The 16,607-nt window shown below is 42.7% G+C and overlaps 1 protein-coding gene across 4 annotated transcripts in view; it reads right to left on the minus strand.

The window, feature by feature from the left end:
- Positions 1-13,447, minus strand: part of LOC110259445 (uncharacterized) — a 153,946-nt gene extending 140,499 nt beyond the window's left edge. For all 4 annotated transcript variants that reach the window (XR_014838588.1, XR_014838589.1, XR_014838590.1 and 1 more), the window contains exon 1: positions 13,358-13,447. The gene's annotated coding sequence lies outside the window, so the exon portion shown is untranslated. The remainder of the gene's footprint in view (positions 1-13,357) is intronic.
- Between the last annotated feature and the right edge of the window lie 3,160 nt (positions 13,448-16,607).

Here is a 16,607-nt window from a genome sequence, read left to right on the forward strand (position 1 = left end):
TTACAGGCCACATCACAGACCAATTAAATCACTGCATCAAGGGGTAGGGCACTGGCATGTGTGTTATTTGAAGCTTCTCAGGGGATGTGAGTGTGCAGATGATTTTGGGAACCACCACTATGGTAGAAAGAGTGAACTGGAAACAACTCTGCCTCAACATGGGTGACTCAGGAGCTCAAGTCTGGAACTTCAGGTGGTCCTAGATTGTCAGGAACAAATGAGAATTCACTGGGGAGGTGTGTGTTGGGCCTCAAATTAGTTGTAAAAATACAACTTTGAATGCAATATCAAGCTTAAGTTCTCTAAGCTGGGAACCAGAGGGGGACAAAAGACACCAGACACAAAGCCACAAATACATGGAGACTTCAAATAGGGAAAGTATTGGGCACAAACTCCAAAACCATAATTCTTGTCTAAAAATATAAAAAGAAAAACTGAAAATCTCAGCTGGGGGAATTCCCATCATGGCTCAGCAGCTAATGAACCCAACTAGCATCCAGGAGGACACCGATTTGATCCCCGGCCTCGCTCACTGGGTTAAGGATCCGGCATTGCCATGAGCTGTGGTGTAGGTTGCAGACGTGGCTCAGATCCTGCATTGCCGTGGCTGTGGTGTAGGCCAGTGGTTACAGCTCCAACTGGACCCCTAGCCTGGGAACCTCCATGTGACACAGGTGTGTACCTAAAAAGACAAAAACAAAACAAAATAGAACAAAAATTTCAACTGGGCAGAAGAAACTAAGAAATGACTTTGATTTGAAAAAGAACCAGGTATAAATTCCAGAAATAAAACACACAATATCCATAGTTATGAATTTAATAGACAAATTAAACAGATCAGGTACAGACAAAAGACTAAACTGGAATATAAATCAAAATAAAGTATCCAGAATGCATCACAGAAAGACCAAATGGATGAGAGAGAAAACAGAAGAGAAGATTTAAAAATATTAAATAGGCACTGACAAACATTTGCTTGAAATGTCAGATAGTAAATACTTTAGACTAGCAGGCCTTACTGTGTCTATTGCAAGGATTCACATCTACCATTGCAGCTAAAAAAAAAAAAAAGTATATAAATAAGCATGACTATATTCAAAACTTTATTTACAAAAATAGGGGACTGACTCAGAGGCCACAGCTTGTCAACACAACACAGAATTAAAAGATTGAAAATATGCTATGTCTCCAGTTAGACTTTGGAGGAAAATAGAGAGGAATAAAGGCAGTAACTGAAGGAAAAAATTGCTAAGAATTTTCAAGAATTCATGAAAGGCAGCAATTCACAAATCCAAGAGTCCAATAAATCCTTAGGATAAATATAAAAAAAATCCACACTTTGGTCTTCAAGAAAAGCAAAAAGAAAGAGAAAAATCTTTAAAAAAAAAAAAAGCTTGAGAAAAAGATTACTTTCAAAGGAGTGACAGATTGATAGCTGGCTTCTCAGTGTCAAAAAATATATATAAAATAAAAAGCCAAAACACAGGGGAATGTTATCTTCAATACACTGAAAGAAAAAAAAAAGTACCTACCTACACTTCTGTACTCAGCAAAAATATACTTCAAAAATGAAGGCAACATGAAGACATTACTGGAAAGGTAAAAATGTAGAGTGTTTGCCTTCTGTAGACGTGAACTTGATGATATTAATGAACATGCACTTCAGACATAAGGAAAACAATCACAGAGAGAAGGTAAAGTTCAGGGGAGGGGGAGGAGAGCAAAGAAAATGTTAAATATGTGAGTAAATTTAAATCAATATTGACTATGTAGAACAATAACTATTATGCCTTAAGATAGTGTAAATACAGAAGGAATTGAAACAAACAGTAATAATAACATGGAACTTGGGAAGTTGGTATTTAATAATAAAGTGTTTGTGTAATCATAGGAAGGTAAAGGTATTAATATTTAATAAGTCAAAGATGCAAATCCTAACTTCTAGGACAACCATGGAGAGAAAAGAAAGTATGTAACTTTCAAACTAGCAGAAGGGGAAACTTCAAACTAGGACAATCAATCAATCAAAAAAGAAGGCTTAGAAAGATATAGGGACCACAAACAACAGTTGGTATGATAGAAAGTACAAAGTAAAAAGGTAGTTAAACACAAGGTAGAGTAAATATATTGAATGCAGAGAAACTAATTGCTCCAGTTTAAGGAAAAAAGAAAACTAAGATTGCCTATCTAGATCAAAAAACAAGCTAATAAACAATCCCAAATATATGCTATTTAAAAGTAACATAGCTAAAATATAATGTAACAGATTATATTATATTAATGTAATATATTAATGTAATGTAATATATTAATGTTGACAGAAACTGGAAAACATGCTCCAACAAAGTGAGGAAATAAATATAAAAAAAGACATGGGATTAAGGAAATAGAAGATTGGAATATGAAGACAGAAGGTTCTGAGAAGAAAGTTTCCAGGTTAAAGGAAGGAACTGATAAACTAATGTTTCTGAGCATGGGGGGAAATATGCTAATAAGTACATGGTGCCTCTGAATGAATATTTGGAAAAATTTAATTTAGATTTATAGAAAATTACACAAGTGAAAACAGAAGCAATGAATAACTCAAAAAAAGGAAGTATTTCATTTATACAAGGAAGGAAATGCAATCATAGTATACTAGTTGATCTTGCAATTAAAAAGTGTTCACCCATTCTTGGAGTTCCCATTGTGGCTTAGTGGTAATGAACCTGACTAGGATCCATGAGGACACAGGTTCGATTCCATGGCCCCACTCAGTGGGTTAAGGATCCAGCATTGCTCTGAGCTGCAGGTGTAGGTCACAGACACAGCTCAGATCCAGTGGTGCCATGTCTATGGCATAGGCTGGCAGCTGCAGCTCCAATTCAACCCCTGGCCTGGGAACATCCATATGCCACAGGTGCAGCCCTGGAAAGACAAAAACAAAAAACAAAAAAACTGTTTGCCAATTCTTAATGTTAACCTTAATTACTGATTTAACCAAAATATCTTGTTGGACAGAAGAGGAAATAAGGTGGGCTGTAAAACAGTGGAATACTTATTAATAAAAGCCAATAAATGATATTTAAAAATGATGTCAAGGAGCTCCTGTTGTGGCTCAGCAGTAATGAGCCTGACTTGTATCTATGAGGATGAAGGTTCAATCCCTGGCATTACTCAGTGGGTTAAGGATCCGGTGTTGCCCATGAGCTGTGATGTAGGTTGCAGACAAGGCTCAGATCTGGTGTTGCTGTGGCTATGGCATGGGCCAGAAGCTATAGCTCTGTTTTGATTCCTAGCCTGGGAACTTCCATATGCTGCAGGGGCGGCCCTAAAAAGAAAAAAGAAAGAAAGAAGAAAAATTAGCAGTTTAATTATATTATTTAGATTAATGTTAGAAATACCAACTAAAAGAAGTAAAAGGGATTATCCCTGGGGACAAGGAATGAAGAGTTGCAAGAGTAGGATAACAAATTTCATAATCATAAGCCTTCTCATTTCATTCAGATTTTAAATTATGTACATACATTATTTTGTTAAAATTTAAAATTGGAGTTCCTGTCGTGGCTCAGTGGTTAACGAATCCGACTGGGAACCATGAGGTTGTGGGTTCGATCCCTGGCCTTGCTCAGTGGGTTGAGGATCCGACGTTGCTGTGGCTCTGGTGTAGGCCAGCGGCTACAGCTCCAATTCAACCCCTAGCCTGGGAAATCCATATGCTGTGGGAGTGGCCCAAAAAATGGCAAAAAGACAAAAAAAAATTAAAAATTAAAAAAATTAAATTAAATTAATAGATTAAAACTTTTAAACAAAAAACAGAAGCAATTAAGAGGATTTTTTCTTACCAGGTAAAAATTAAAATGAGAGTTAAAATCTGTAATTACATTATGCAGAAAGAGACAAATAGGTATCAAAATACATGATAAATTATGTGTTAAACAGTAATTGGCACATAAATAGACAAAGAGATTAATGAAACAGAATAAAGTCCAGACAGATTCACAATCATACAGGAATTCAGTTCATGACAAAAGCACACTTCAAATCAATAGGGAAGGAGTTTATATGATAACCTGGCAAGACACCTGCCAATTCATTTAGAAAATCACTGTTAGATCCCCATCTCACACCTTACACAGACATAAATTTCAAACAGATTAAAAAGTTAAATGCAAAAAAAATTTTTTTTAAAGAAAATGAAAATTATATGTAGTGACTGTGAAATAAGCCTGTAAAATATTTTTAGGTGAAAAAAGAAAATGGTAGTACAGTATAATTAGTACGGTTCTATTTTTTAAGCAAAAATATATGTGAGTTTGTGTGCATGTGTATGTAATGAAAAGGGCCTGGAACATGCACCAAATTGTTAATATCAGTTAACTAGTTTTTCATGGTAGTAATAATGGGCGAGGTTATATTCTCAAAAGTGTGGCAAAATTTGGAGTTCTTGTCGTGGTTTGGTGGTTAATGAACCCGACTAGTATCCATGAGGATGCTGGTTCTATCCCTGGCCTTGCTCAGTGGGTTAAGGATTCAGCATTGCCCTGAGCTGTGGTGTAGGTCACAGACGCCTTGGATCCTGCATTGCTGTGGCTGTGTTGTAGGCGGGCAGTTATAGCTCCGATTCGGCCTCTAGCCTGGGAACCTCGATATGCCATGGGTATGGCCCTAAAAAGACAAAGGACAAAAAAAAATTAAAAAGAAAGAAATGTGGCAAAATAATACATGATTATTACTTTCATTTTCTCCTTTTTTCACTTTTCAAATAAAAAAATGTCAAAAGGAAAAACGTATAAATATTTTAAAGTTTTCATCATAACCTTTAAATCTATTCATCTAATACCAGAGAATTTATAAAAACTGTGTATGTATTTATTATCTGTTAGAGCTTCTTTGATCTTTAATTCTTTTAGAAAAAAACTTTATTGAGCCTTTCTAAGTAGGAAATATTATCTTTAAGTAACATTTATTGGATGCTTATAATGGGCAGTTCATATAACTAGCTATTACTACATAATTTCTCCTAACACCCTGGATTAAATATGGCAGGTTTTCTAAGGAAAATTAAAAGCCAATTTAATTTTCATATCTAGATTATGATATGAAATAACTTCAGAATTCCAAGGCAATAATGTCAATTTTTTCCTTTTTTTAATCTTTTTATTTTTTTAATTTTTTACTTGTATTTTGCTTCCTAGGGCCACACCTGCAGCAAATAGAGGTTGCCAGGCTAGCGGCCAAATCAGAGCTGCAGCTGCCAGCCTACAACACAGCTACAACAATGTGGGATCCAACCTGCATTTGCAACCTACACTACAGTTCATGGCGATGCCGGATTCTTATCCCACCGAGGGGGCCAGAGATCAAACCCACAACCTCATGGCTACTAGTCAGATTTGTTTCCACTGTGCCACAAAAGGGAACTCCAATAACGGCAATTTTTAAATTGACTCCTGTACTATAAAGGATCTGAAAAAAAAAATGAAGATTAAAAAAATAATAACATCCCTATATATTATCAGTGGTAAGAACTGCAAAGGAAAAGATACATTGGAAGAAATTTTTCTGGAAGCATCTAATGAAAAATAAATCCTACTTGCCCCAGGTTTTTTTGTTTGTTTGTTTGTCTCTTTAGGGAAGCACCCATAGCATATGGAAGTTCCCAAGTTAGGGGTCAAATCAGACTCCCATATACCACAGTCACAGCAATGCCTGATCCGAACCTCATCTGCAACCTGCACCATGGCTTACAGGTAATGCGGGATCCTTAACCCACTGAGCGGGGGCAGGGATCGAACCCACGTCCTCATGGATACTAGTCGAGTTCTTTACTGCTGAGACACAATGGAAACTCCCTGTCTCAATCATTTTTTAAACCACATTAGTAAGATCCTTTTTTCTCTCTCTCTGTAGGGTAGAAAGCAGGTCAACAAAATCAAATAGAAAGCAAGAGAGGGAAAACATCGAGAACAGAGTTTTTACATTATCTCGGAAAACCCAGATAGAGATTTGCGATCTTGAGGAGCATGAAGTCTGTATCGTGACCTCTATAGTCCAGCTTGGAGTCCCTTCCATCTCTTGCTGTCATTTACTCAAAGACTAACTGGGTGCCTGCTCTTCGCCAGGCACTGGACACTAGGGATGTGACAACCTCAAACTGCTGTTAGCAGAGGGAGTGGGAGAGAAGGATAAGCCAACAGGCAATTACAATTCAGATTTCAAATGCCAGCCTGGAGGTGTGTGCAGAGCGCGAGGGAGTCCGGAGCTCAGACTGCTTCCCAGAAACATCCACTGTCTCTGCAAAGAGAAGCCACACCAAGGGACAGAAGAGAAACACACTCTAAAAGCATTTTCACTTGTGACTGCCAAGTAAATGCCCTGTTAAGGTCACTCAGGAGAGAGTGAAGGTGGACACGAAGGTAAACAGCCAGAGCCAGGCTGTGACCACAGAGGGTCAGAGGTCCTTAGCGGAAAACCAGGACCAGCATTTTCAGGCCAACCCCCTCACTTGTCCCCGGTCCCTGTCCTTCCTGGTGCTGCTGTGATCCTCCACAGCTGTGCTCTGCTGGAGACACCCCCCCACACACACACGCCCTGCACACACTCCCTCTGTTGTCCCCTCCATTTAGCCTTCAAGGGAGGGGTCCCTTCTTTCTTGCTGGTGTTTCCTATGCCCAGCCCAGCCCTGCCCTCCATTCTCCACACACAACAAATGTCCAGGCAGCGACATCTAAGGAATCTGCACAGGACAATCAGAGATGATGGACAGGTTCAAGTGAGGGAATAGCTTCCAATAAGTGGCAAGACTCAGACCTCCCACCCAGCCCAGGGTCCCTTACATCCTTCTCCCTCTCAGGGCCCGGCCTCTGCCACCATGGCAGGAAAGTGCTCCAGGCCTCTCCCACAGCTCAGCCAGGAAGATCAGATATTCCCTCATTTCACCTCCAAGTGCCCAAAGAAAGAGAGAACCATCAGCCCTGGTCCACACCTGCTGTTTCAGTGTAATCATTTGCAGCTCCTGTCTTGCTCCCCAAACAGCCCCAGTTTGGACATTGTTACACCATCACCTTGCCTAGAAATAACCTGCTCTAAGATGGGCAGTGAGAATACCCATTCCTTTCTGAGAAATCCCAGCCCTGGCATGGAGGGAATGATCAGGCCCTGTAGGACCCAGCAACAGACAGACTGCAATCATCTGAAAGTCATACGTTTACCAAAATCTGGCTCATTCAGTCTTCCACATCATGTGTGGGACATCAGCCATCCAATCCTGGTTGCATTAGGACAACATCACTACCGTCCCTTTCCAGTCACCCTTCCAGTGAAAAGTGATGGCTCTGCTCATTAGGAGTCCAAATGAAGTTTCAAGTCCAGCCTTGTTACATGCCACTCAGACCCACTAGCCATTCGTTTACAGGATCATTCACCTGGTGCAGTGCAGTTCACCTTCAATGCCAGGACCTCCAGTGTTAGAGGACTAGGAAATTTGAGCAGATATATGAGCAACTAAGTATACAAATGAACCTCAGATCTACCTACTGACTGAAGAGAAGGAGACGAATTTCAGCTCAAAAGTAGGACTCTTTCAGTCAGCATCACGTGGTATGAACGGCAAAATTCAAAGGTTAAGGAGTTCACACTGTGGCACATCAGAAACAAATCTGACTAATATCAATGAGGATGCAGGTTCGATCCCTGCCCTCGCTCAGTGGGTCAGGGATCTGGCGTTGCCATGAGCTGTGGTGTAGGTCACAAATGTGGCTCAGATCTGGCGTTGGTGAGGCTGTGGCATCGGCTGGCAGCTGCAGCTCTGATTCGACCCCTAGCTTGGGGACTTCCCTTATGCCAAGAGCATGGCCCTAAAAAGACAAAAAAAAAAAATTCAAAGGCTCTCCCTTTGATCAGTGAGCTTATGCTATTTGCATGAAGGTGATGCAAATCAGATCGGGGAGGAAACTGGCCCTTTGCAAGCCATTCGCCCTTAGACCCAATCAAATGGAATGAGGACATGATAGGAGGAAGCTATGAAAGAGCAGGCCCAGGGACCCGGCTGGTCTGCGGTCACTGGCCATGTTTTGTCTATTCACTACTCATTTCAATGTCTACTTGGCAAGTGTTGATCCTGCTCCTGCCTTCAAAGCCTCCTAGCGCAAAAGATGATTGTCATACGAGGAACATCGATTATGTCTGGGCTGCTCAAGTGTCTCACAGGCTGTGAGTGGCTAAGCTTTCAAGACAACCTGGCACTTGGCTCAAGCCAGATTTAAAAACTGTAACACCAGCTTAGAGTGGCATACAGCTACCCCGTGGGTGTGAAACACTCCGACTTTCCCCATATGTCTAAATCTATATGGAGTTTTCTCATTTTCTAAATTAAGTCAGAAAATTTAGACCCGAATTCTAATTCCAGCATCTCTTCTAAATAGCTCAGATCTACTCCCTAGACCTCAGGATCTTCAACTGGAAAATACAGTGGTTGGCCTAGGAAACCACCAGCATCCCTTCCTACTCTGACATTCTGTGGGACTGCACTTCTGGTGTCAGTTGCCATCTGGCTACTGAACCTCAAAATTATTCTCAGGGCCTCAGTTTCCTCATTTGTTAAAGGGCTGCAAATACAATAAGAATCTCACAAGGAGGATGTGGGTTTTCAGGGAGACAGTGCACAGGGCGACATGCAGCAAAGGAGTGCATGCAGCAGGAGCTTAATAAATGCTAGTCTGCATTTTCTCAGCGTCTCCATCCATGAAAGCTGAATGATACTTTCCCGTCTATCTTATGAAAATTTAAATGAGCTAAAGGGAGAGATGGTACTTAGAATTAAGAAAAGCATACGCCAAAAAAGAAAATTTGCAAAAAGCAGGAATTATTATTATGCAAAAATGGACTGATAGCAGAGTTTCAGAGCAAGCAGGAGCAGATTTGATGTGCCTGATTAATTTCTTAAACTAAAACCATTAAGATCTGGAAACTTAAAACCATCTGCTCAAACCCCTGGATTCATCTCAGATGAAACTGAAAGACAGAGAGCAAAGGAGGAAGCTCAGAAGGTTCCAGGGCTTGCTGGGCCCTGAAGACCAGGCCAGGAGGGAGACTGAGGTGGGGGCTCTGGGGATGGTGACGGAGTGACTGTGGGAGGAGCAGAGGTGCTGAGGCAAAGGGAGCAGCTGCGAAGTGAGATGATGAGGCTGAAGCAGAGGGGTGACGGCAGGACTGCTCGCTGGGGCTTACAGGACACTGGCACTTTGGCTCTTTTAACAGGAGGGGACCGGGGACGGAGCTAGAAGGAATTTTGCTTCCCTTGTTATGAAAAAGGGTGAGTCCTTCAAAAGAATCACCACAGAAAACAGTGTGCCTCTTTCAGCTGAGAGGTCCAAGAGAAGGCCCTGAGGCCCATAGGCACTGGGTCTCCTCCTGGGAGCCCTGGGCTGGTCGGAGAGATAGAGCTCTGGGCAGGAAGCTGGGCTAAGCCATGGGTATTTTTTCCTAACATTTTATTAGGAAAATTCTTAAACATACAGCACAGTGGAAAGCACTTTCCAGGGAACACTGGTCTAACCCCACCTGGATTTTGTCATGATCCTTTCACTATCTTTTTTTTTTTTTTTTTTAGGGCTGGACCCGCGGCATACGGAGATTCTGAGGCTAGGGGTTGAATCGGAACTACAGCTGTCAGCCACAGCCACAGCCGCGTCAGATCTGTGACCTACACCACAGCTCACGGCAATGCCAGATCCTTAACCCACTGAGCGAAGCCAGGGATTGAACCTGCACCTCATGGATACTAGTCAGGTTTGTTACCACTGAGTCACACCAGGAACTCCTTACTCTACTTTCCTGATCACATCTATCCATCCATCTATCCCTCTATCCCGCCCCTCTCTGTGTTAATTTTGGTGCATTGCAAAATGACATACAGACCTCAACACCCTTCCCCCTAAATATTTCAGTACATTATCAACTATAGCCCAATATTTTTTTTTTTTTTTTTTGTCTTTGTTGTTGTTGTTGCTATTTCTTGGGCCGCTCCCGCGGCATATGGAGGTTCCCAGGCTAGGGGTTGAATCGGAGCTGTAGCCACCGGCCTACGCCAGAGCCACAGCAACGCGGGATCCGAGCCGAGTCTGCAACCTACACCACAGCTCACGGCAACGCCGGATCGTTAACCCACTGAGCAAGGGCAGGGACCGAACCCGCAACCTCATGGTTCCTAGTCGGATTCGTTAACCACTGCGCCACGACAGGAACTCCAGCCCAATATTTTTAATACATCTTTCCTTCTGATGTAAACTTAACATACTATGAAATTCACAAATAGTGAGATAAAAGGTGCTGTGTTTGACAAAGGCGTGCACCTAGGTGACCCAAATCATTATCAAGACAGAGAACATCCAATCACTCCAAAGCTGGCCCCAGATTTGTTATATGACCTTGGACAAGACCCTGTTACCTTTGATCCCAGCATGTCCCAAACTTTTCTGATCACACAACTTTTTTCTCCAAATGCCAAGCTCCAAAATTCTGTCTTAAACAATTCAGCCTAGATAGAACGTTAAATACCATTTAGTTCAAGCCCCTCTATTACAGTTGAAGACATCTGAGAAACGGAGATGTTATTTATCCTAGATCCCTAAATGGGTAGCATAGTTAACGACAGAAAATTAAAACGTATTGAGCAACCTCTCTAACCAGGAAGTATACTAGGTGATACATGTGTTGGTTAGACATCAAGATGAAACACGCTGTATATGTGGAGTATCTGGCATTGTACCTGGCACAAGTAGACACCACAAGTCATTAGTGCTCTCCTCCTCTGCTCCACACTAACATTTTGATACGTTCACGTGGATAAGATCTTTATCTCATTCCATTATCATAATAAGCCATGAGGTAGGCAGGGGAGGCACTTACAGGAGATCATACAGCTTGTCCTGATCATCATTAGTAAATGATGGTGGCACCAGGACTTAAATTGAGTCTCCTGATCCTAAATAATTTCAGATGAGACATTTAGGAGCTTTGTCCATGTTCCCGCCAGGCCATCTGGGACCCGAGTGGAAGGGGAGTTTATAAATGCTAAGAAGGATATATATAGCTGTGGTCTCAGCAGTTAGCTCAAAGAGGATCTTCAGTGATCTAGGAAGAACACTTCTCCAACTACTTTGGTCTGAACAGCAACAAAACCAAAGCAAACATTGGCTACTGATACAGTTGCTGTTTTTGTTGTCTAAACTATCTATATTATACTATTGCTTTTCATAGGGGTGGTTCCAGCTGAGACTGAACTGGGATTCATACACTTAGATTATCTGATGGTGACCTACAGGCATTGCTCATTCTGCGTGGGGTGATTTCCATGGAGGAAATGGCTTGTGGGAGGGCTTGGTGCCAGAGTGCCTGGATGAAAATGGGAAGTGAGGATACAGGTGTCTCTCAAGATTGTGGCCTTCAAGATGTCTTAGGTCTATGCAGAGTCAGGCTGGAAATGATGTTAGGGTATATATAAGACAGAGTCAGAGAAGTTCTCATTGTGACACAGTAGTATCCATGAGGACTCAGGTTTAATCCCTGGGTTCGCTCAGTGGGTTAAGGATCCAGCATTGTTGTGAGTTGCAGTATAGGTTGCAGACACGGCTCAGATCCCATGTTGCTGAGGCTGTAGTGTAGGCTGGCAGCTGCAGCTCCGATTAGACCCCTAGTCTGGGAACATCCATATGCTGTAGGTACGCCCTTACACACACACACACACACACACACACACACACACACGTACGTGTGCACACACACACACGTGTGCACGCACGCACACACACACACACACACAAAGACAGTGTCAGAGACTAGGGGAGGCGGCACTCTGCATTTTTGGTCATGACCCAGAGGAATCCAGATGCAGTGAATTCTGAAGAAAACTCAGCCCTTGCGTGTGTCTGTCTCTGGCAAAGGACTTGGGGTTCCCTCAGAACAACCCAGCAGGCAGTAAACAATAGGCAGCAGTGGAGAAAGGGAATTGGCTTCTCAGGAAGCCAGTGGTGACCTTCTGAGGATTCCAGGAAAAGCTTAAGGGCACTTTAAAGAGGAACTGAAATCCTGTCTCAGGCACTGCCAGGGAAATGTGAGCTAGTGAAGTTGAATTACTGGTGGTATGAGAGCTCACTGGGACCAATAAACCGATGAAGAAAAGGACATTTGGGTTCTCTTAATATTAGCAGTTGACGCAGTCTCTTCCATATTAATGTAAAATTTAGACCAGCCAAAACTATTGTGAAAAATTCCCAAGTCTGCTGGTTTCCATACTGTACTGTGCGTAACAAGAAATCAGAATATATGGCCATAGATCCTCCAAAACAATAATACTAGGCAAAGAAGTCTCCTTAACTTGTAGTATAATAGTTGACATCATTGCTCTTTGCTGAGTTTCCAGCTTTCTAAATCCTGACACTTTTTTCTAGTTGCTAAAAATGAATCCCTGCTCCCAACATTTGTGCCATCTTTGTGCGGTCCCTGAAAAAGAGAGAGAAAACCCATTTGCAAAGGAAACGCCTGAGAAGCGAAGCTGTCTGCTTTGGGGGAAGGAAAGAAAATCAGCTTGTTTTAAGGATATTATTAAAAATAATCCTAGAAACATATTGTCAACTTTCTTCCTATTTGAAATGAACGATGATGTTCCAGAGTGACCAGTAAATGAGAGAAGGGAGAAAAATAAGTCATTTTAATGTGATTTCTTCACTTCTTTAATCCCATTATAAATTGTGTAGGGTTCTCTAGAGACTTTGCCCCCATAAAATATGTGCTCACAGGAGGCTCCCTGGTGAGCTTTCAGATCTAGCTGAGATCATTTGGGCCTGAGGGTGACGTGGGAGGTAGAGGGGTAGGCAAGAAGCAGGGAGAATAGGAAGTGACCTCGCCCCACAGGCCCTCCCCTCACTCAAGCCCCAGCCCAAGTGGCTCATTTTGCTTCCTTTAAACAAGGCCAGAGGACCTTTACTACAGCCCTGAGGCATCACACTCCAAAATCTCATACAGTAAACTCTTCTTAACAACCAACCTGCAAGACAAGGCAGCCCCTCGGGACTAGGACACCAGCAGACACTGTATGTTACACTCGGGCATAGAGGGATCTGCAGACACACCCCCTGCCCCAGGAGATGGCATCGCAGAGGAAGACCACCCCGCTCAGCTCAACCTCCAGGGCCAGCTCTGTGGCCGCCCTCCTCCCTGTCCCTGGTCCATCTTGAAGCCCTGGAGTCTCAGCTCTCCCAGAGCAGTACTTTGGTGACTCAGCCCCAGCCACTTTTCTTCTGACTCTGTGTAAGGAGCCAGTGTGTCTACACAGCACTTCTCCCAACAGAGGCTCCCCAAGCATAAGAATACTCACTTCAGAAACCAAAATCATGACCTGCTGGCTTCTTTCGGTGGGTCAGGCCCAAGGGAGTCATAGATGAAGGAACACATACTGCAAATGAGTGGCAGGAAAGCAGCTGCTTCTGGTAACATGAAGCCGGGCAGGTGTCTAAACTTGGATGGGTGACTGATAAAGAAATTTACTCTGTGCTTTGATTTCCACCTGCCAGCCAAGTGGTTGTTTTTCATATCTCCTGCCATATATTGATCTTCTATTTTAAAGTCTGCAGTTCGGCAACATCAAGTCCATTCACCTTCTTTCCCATTTCTGCTACCCAATCCCCACTCTTAGCCACTTCTAGAAAGAGAAAATCTACCGACATGATGAACTTTTCGTGGGCTTTTATGTCTCTTTACCTCTTAATAAGAGCTACGTCTCAAGAGGTAAGGCTTACAGTGAAGGGTTTTCAGAGAAGAAAGATGATGAGACAGGGAACCCTAAGCAAACAGGCCTCTCCACTGTCCTCAGTACATCCCTGCTCCTCTGCTCTCTTAAGTTTCTTAGGCATCGAATGAAAGTGGCATGACATCCAAGTAAGTATGCTGTAGTGTGTTAGTCACAAAAGTTTTCAGCTGGTATCTTTTTGCAGTGATGGTTTCATCTGTAACGTGGGGATAGTAATTCTGATATCAGCATTGTAGTGCAATTTAAATGAGGTAGAATATATCTAGAGGGACCTTAAAATTGCACTAATGAAAGTGGGAGTTCCCGTTGTGGCTCAGCAGAAACAAATGTGACTAGCATCCATGAGATTGCAACTTCGACCCTTGGTCTTGCTCAGTGGGTTAAGGATCTGGCCTTGCCACGAGCTGTGGTGTAGGTCACAGACACTGCTCAGATCCCCTGTTGCTATGGCTGTGGTATAGGCCAGCAGCAACAGCTCTGATTCGACCCCTAGTCTGGGAACCTCCATATGCCTCGGGGGTAGCCCTAAAAAGACCAAAAAAAAAAAAAAAGCGCACAGATTGGTTATCCCTCATGTGAAATTCTGGCTGCAAGCTGCATTAGGGCAGGGGCTAGGGCCTGTTCACTGCTTTGCTGAGCCCCCAGCCTGAGCACGTGGTTGGCACCAAGCAGATATTCATTCAATGTATGGAGGGGCAAGATGGCTCCTCTTTTCCAAAAGTTCTTACTGTATCCAGGATATACTGAGAAATAAAACCACAAAGAACATGGGAGGTAGATGGAAACAGAAAGTGTGTCTGCGCAGTTGGTTGCCCTCCACGTCCAGCCTGGGTGGAATTATCATTAGTGCCTGAAAACTGGCATTCAAGTAAGGCACTCATAAATGGGCATGATCTTCCTGCAATTTGGAAAAGGGCATAGAAAACCTTAAAATGGGAGTTCCCATTGTGGCTCAGCAGTAACAAACCCAACTGGTATCCATGAGGACTCGGGTTCAATTTCTGCCTTCACTCAGTGGGTTAAGGATCCAGTATTACTGTCAGCTGTGGTGTAGGTCGCAGCCACAGCTCAGATCCCAAGTTGCTGTGGATGTGGCTGTGGTGTAGGCCAGCAGCTACAGCTCTGATTTGAACCCTAGCCTTGGAACTTTCATATGCCGTGGGTGTGGCTCTAAATAAAAAAGATATATCAAGAGCCTGCTTTTGTCATTTTAGGGGTTCCATTTCCATAAGACCTCCATGCATATGAATTAGATTGTTTTTATCTCCATTTTATCAGTCTTGTGTAAATTTTTTCCTTTTTTTTTTTTTTTTTTTTTTTGGTCTTTTTGGGCCACACCCATGGCATATGGAGGTTCCCAGGCTAGGGGTCCAATTGGAACTATAGCCACCAGCCTATGCCAGAGCCACAGCAACGCGGGATCCAAGCCATGAATACAACCTACACCACGGCTCACAGCAATGCCAGATCCTTAACCCATTGAGCGAGGCCAGGGATTGAACCTGAGTCCTCATGGATGCTAGTCATGTTCGCTAACTGCTGAGCCAGGACAGGACTCTAGTCTTCTGTAAATTGAATTATTAGACCACCCCAAAAAAACTCAAGAGAAGTTGGGGTAAGTTTCTACCAACACAGTGCAGCCAGCCTTCAAAATGTGTCAAAGTGCATATATTAACAAAGAAAGATATCTAGATTAGACTCAGTTAAAAGGGGGGAAAAAAGGGTGCCAAGAAACAAAAACAAAAAGAAAAGAACACATGTAACAAATGTTAACGAAGACGATCTCTGGGCTTATTCGTACTTCTTCAATTCGTTTTCTTGAATTTTCATCTGTTTTTATAATAAGCATGAATTCTGTGTATAATTTTAAGAAGACAGTTAACAAGAGAAAAAGCAAGAAACTACAGTCTCAAAGACATTTAAGTAATTTGGGAGGCTTGGGAAGCACATTAAAAAGACCCAAATGAACTTATTTACAGAAAAGAAACAAACTCATGGACAGGCCAAGGGGTACGGGGAGTGGGATGGACTGGGAGTTTGCAGTTAGCAGATGCAAACTGCTGCATTTGGAGTGGGTAAGCAATGAGATCCTGCTGTGTAACAGGACTATATCTAATTGCTTGTGATAGAACATGATCGAGGATAATGAGAGAAAAAGAATGTGTGTGTGTGTATACACACACACACACACACACACACACACACACACACACACATATATATATATATATATACATATATGACTGGGTCACTTTGCTGTACAGCAGAAATAGACAGAACATTGTAAATAGACTATAATAGAAAAAATAAAAATCTTAAAAAATTAAAAAATTAAAATAAAGTCCCAGAGAACAAAGCCCTACATTAAAATACCAGTGACATGACCCCCAGGGTGAGGTGGAGCCTGCAAGATGACAAACCAGTGGGTTAGTTGATGAGTTTTTGTCCAGCAAGTCATCTGGTTGAAGAAAATGTCAGTGGCCTCTACCTGCAGCTTCCCCAGCCTGGACACAGTGATCTCCAGCCAGCCTCACTTAGAAACCCATGCCACCGTCACTTCTTCTCCTCTGCCATTTGAAATCTGGGCATCTGCATGAAGCAAAGTGAGGAAACATTCATGCAGTGGGTCACTCATTCAAGCCACAGCCAGAGACCACTGGCCCTCCTTCCTTTGTCCAAGAGGAGAAGGAAAGCCTGGAGATTACAGCTCAACTGGCCATACCTGGAATAAGGCCCCGGCCCCAAGCAGTGGGGCTGCTAGGAATCAAGGCAGAGAGTTTCCTCCTGCTGCTTTGGGAAGCCCTGAGAACAATCTGAT

Source organism: Sus scrofa, chromosome 2, assembly GCF_054392235.1.
Source record: "Sus scrofa isolate SSC_HxYL_T2T_F1_AM1 chromosome 2, Sscrofa_HxYL_maternal_Yorkshire_Landrace_v2.0, whole genome shotgun sequence".
NCBI lineage: Eukaryota > Metazoa > Chordata > Mammalia > Artiodactyla > Suidae > Sus > Sus scrofa.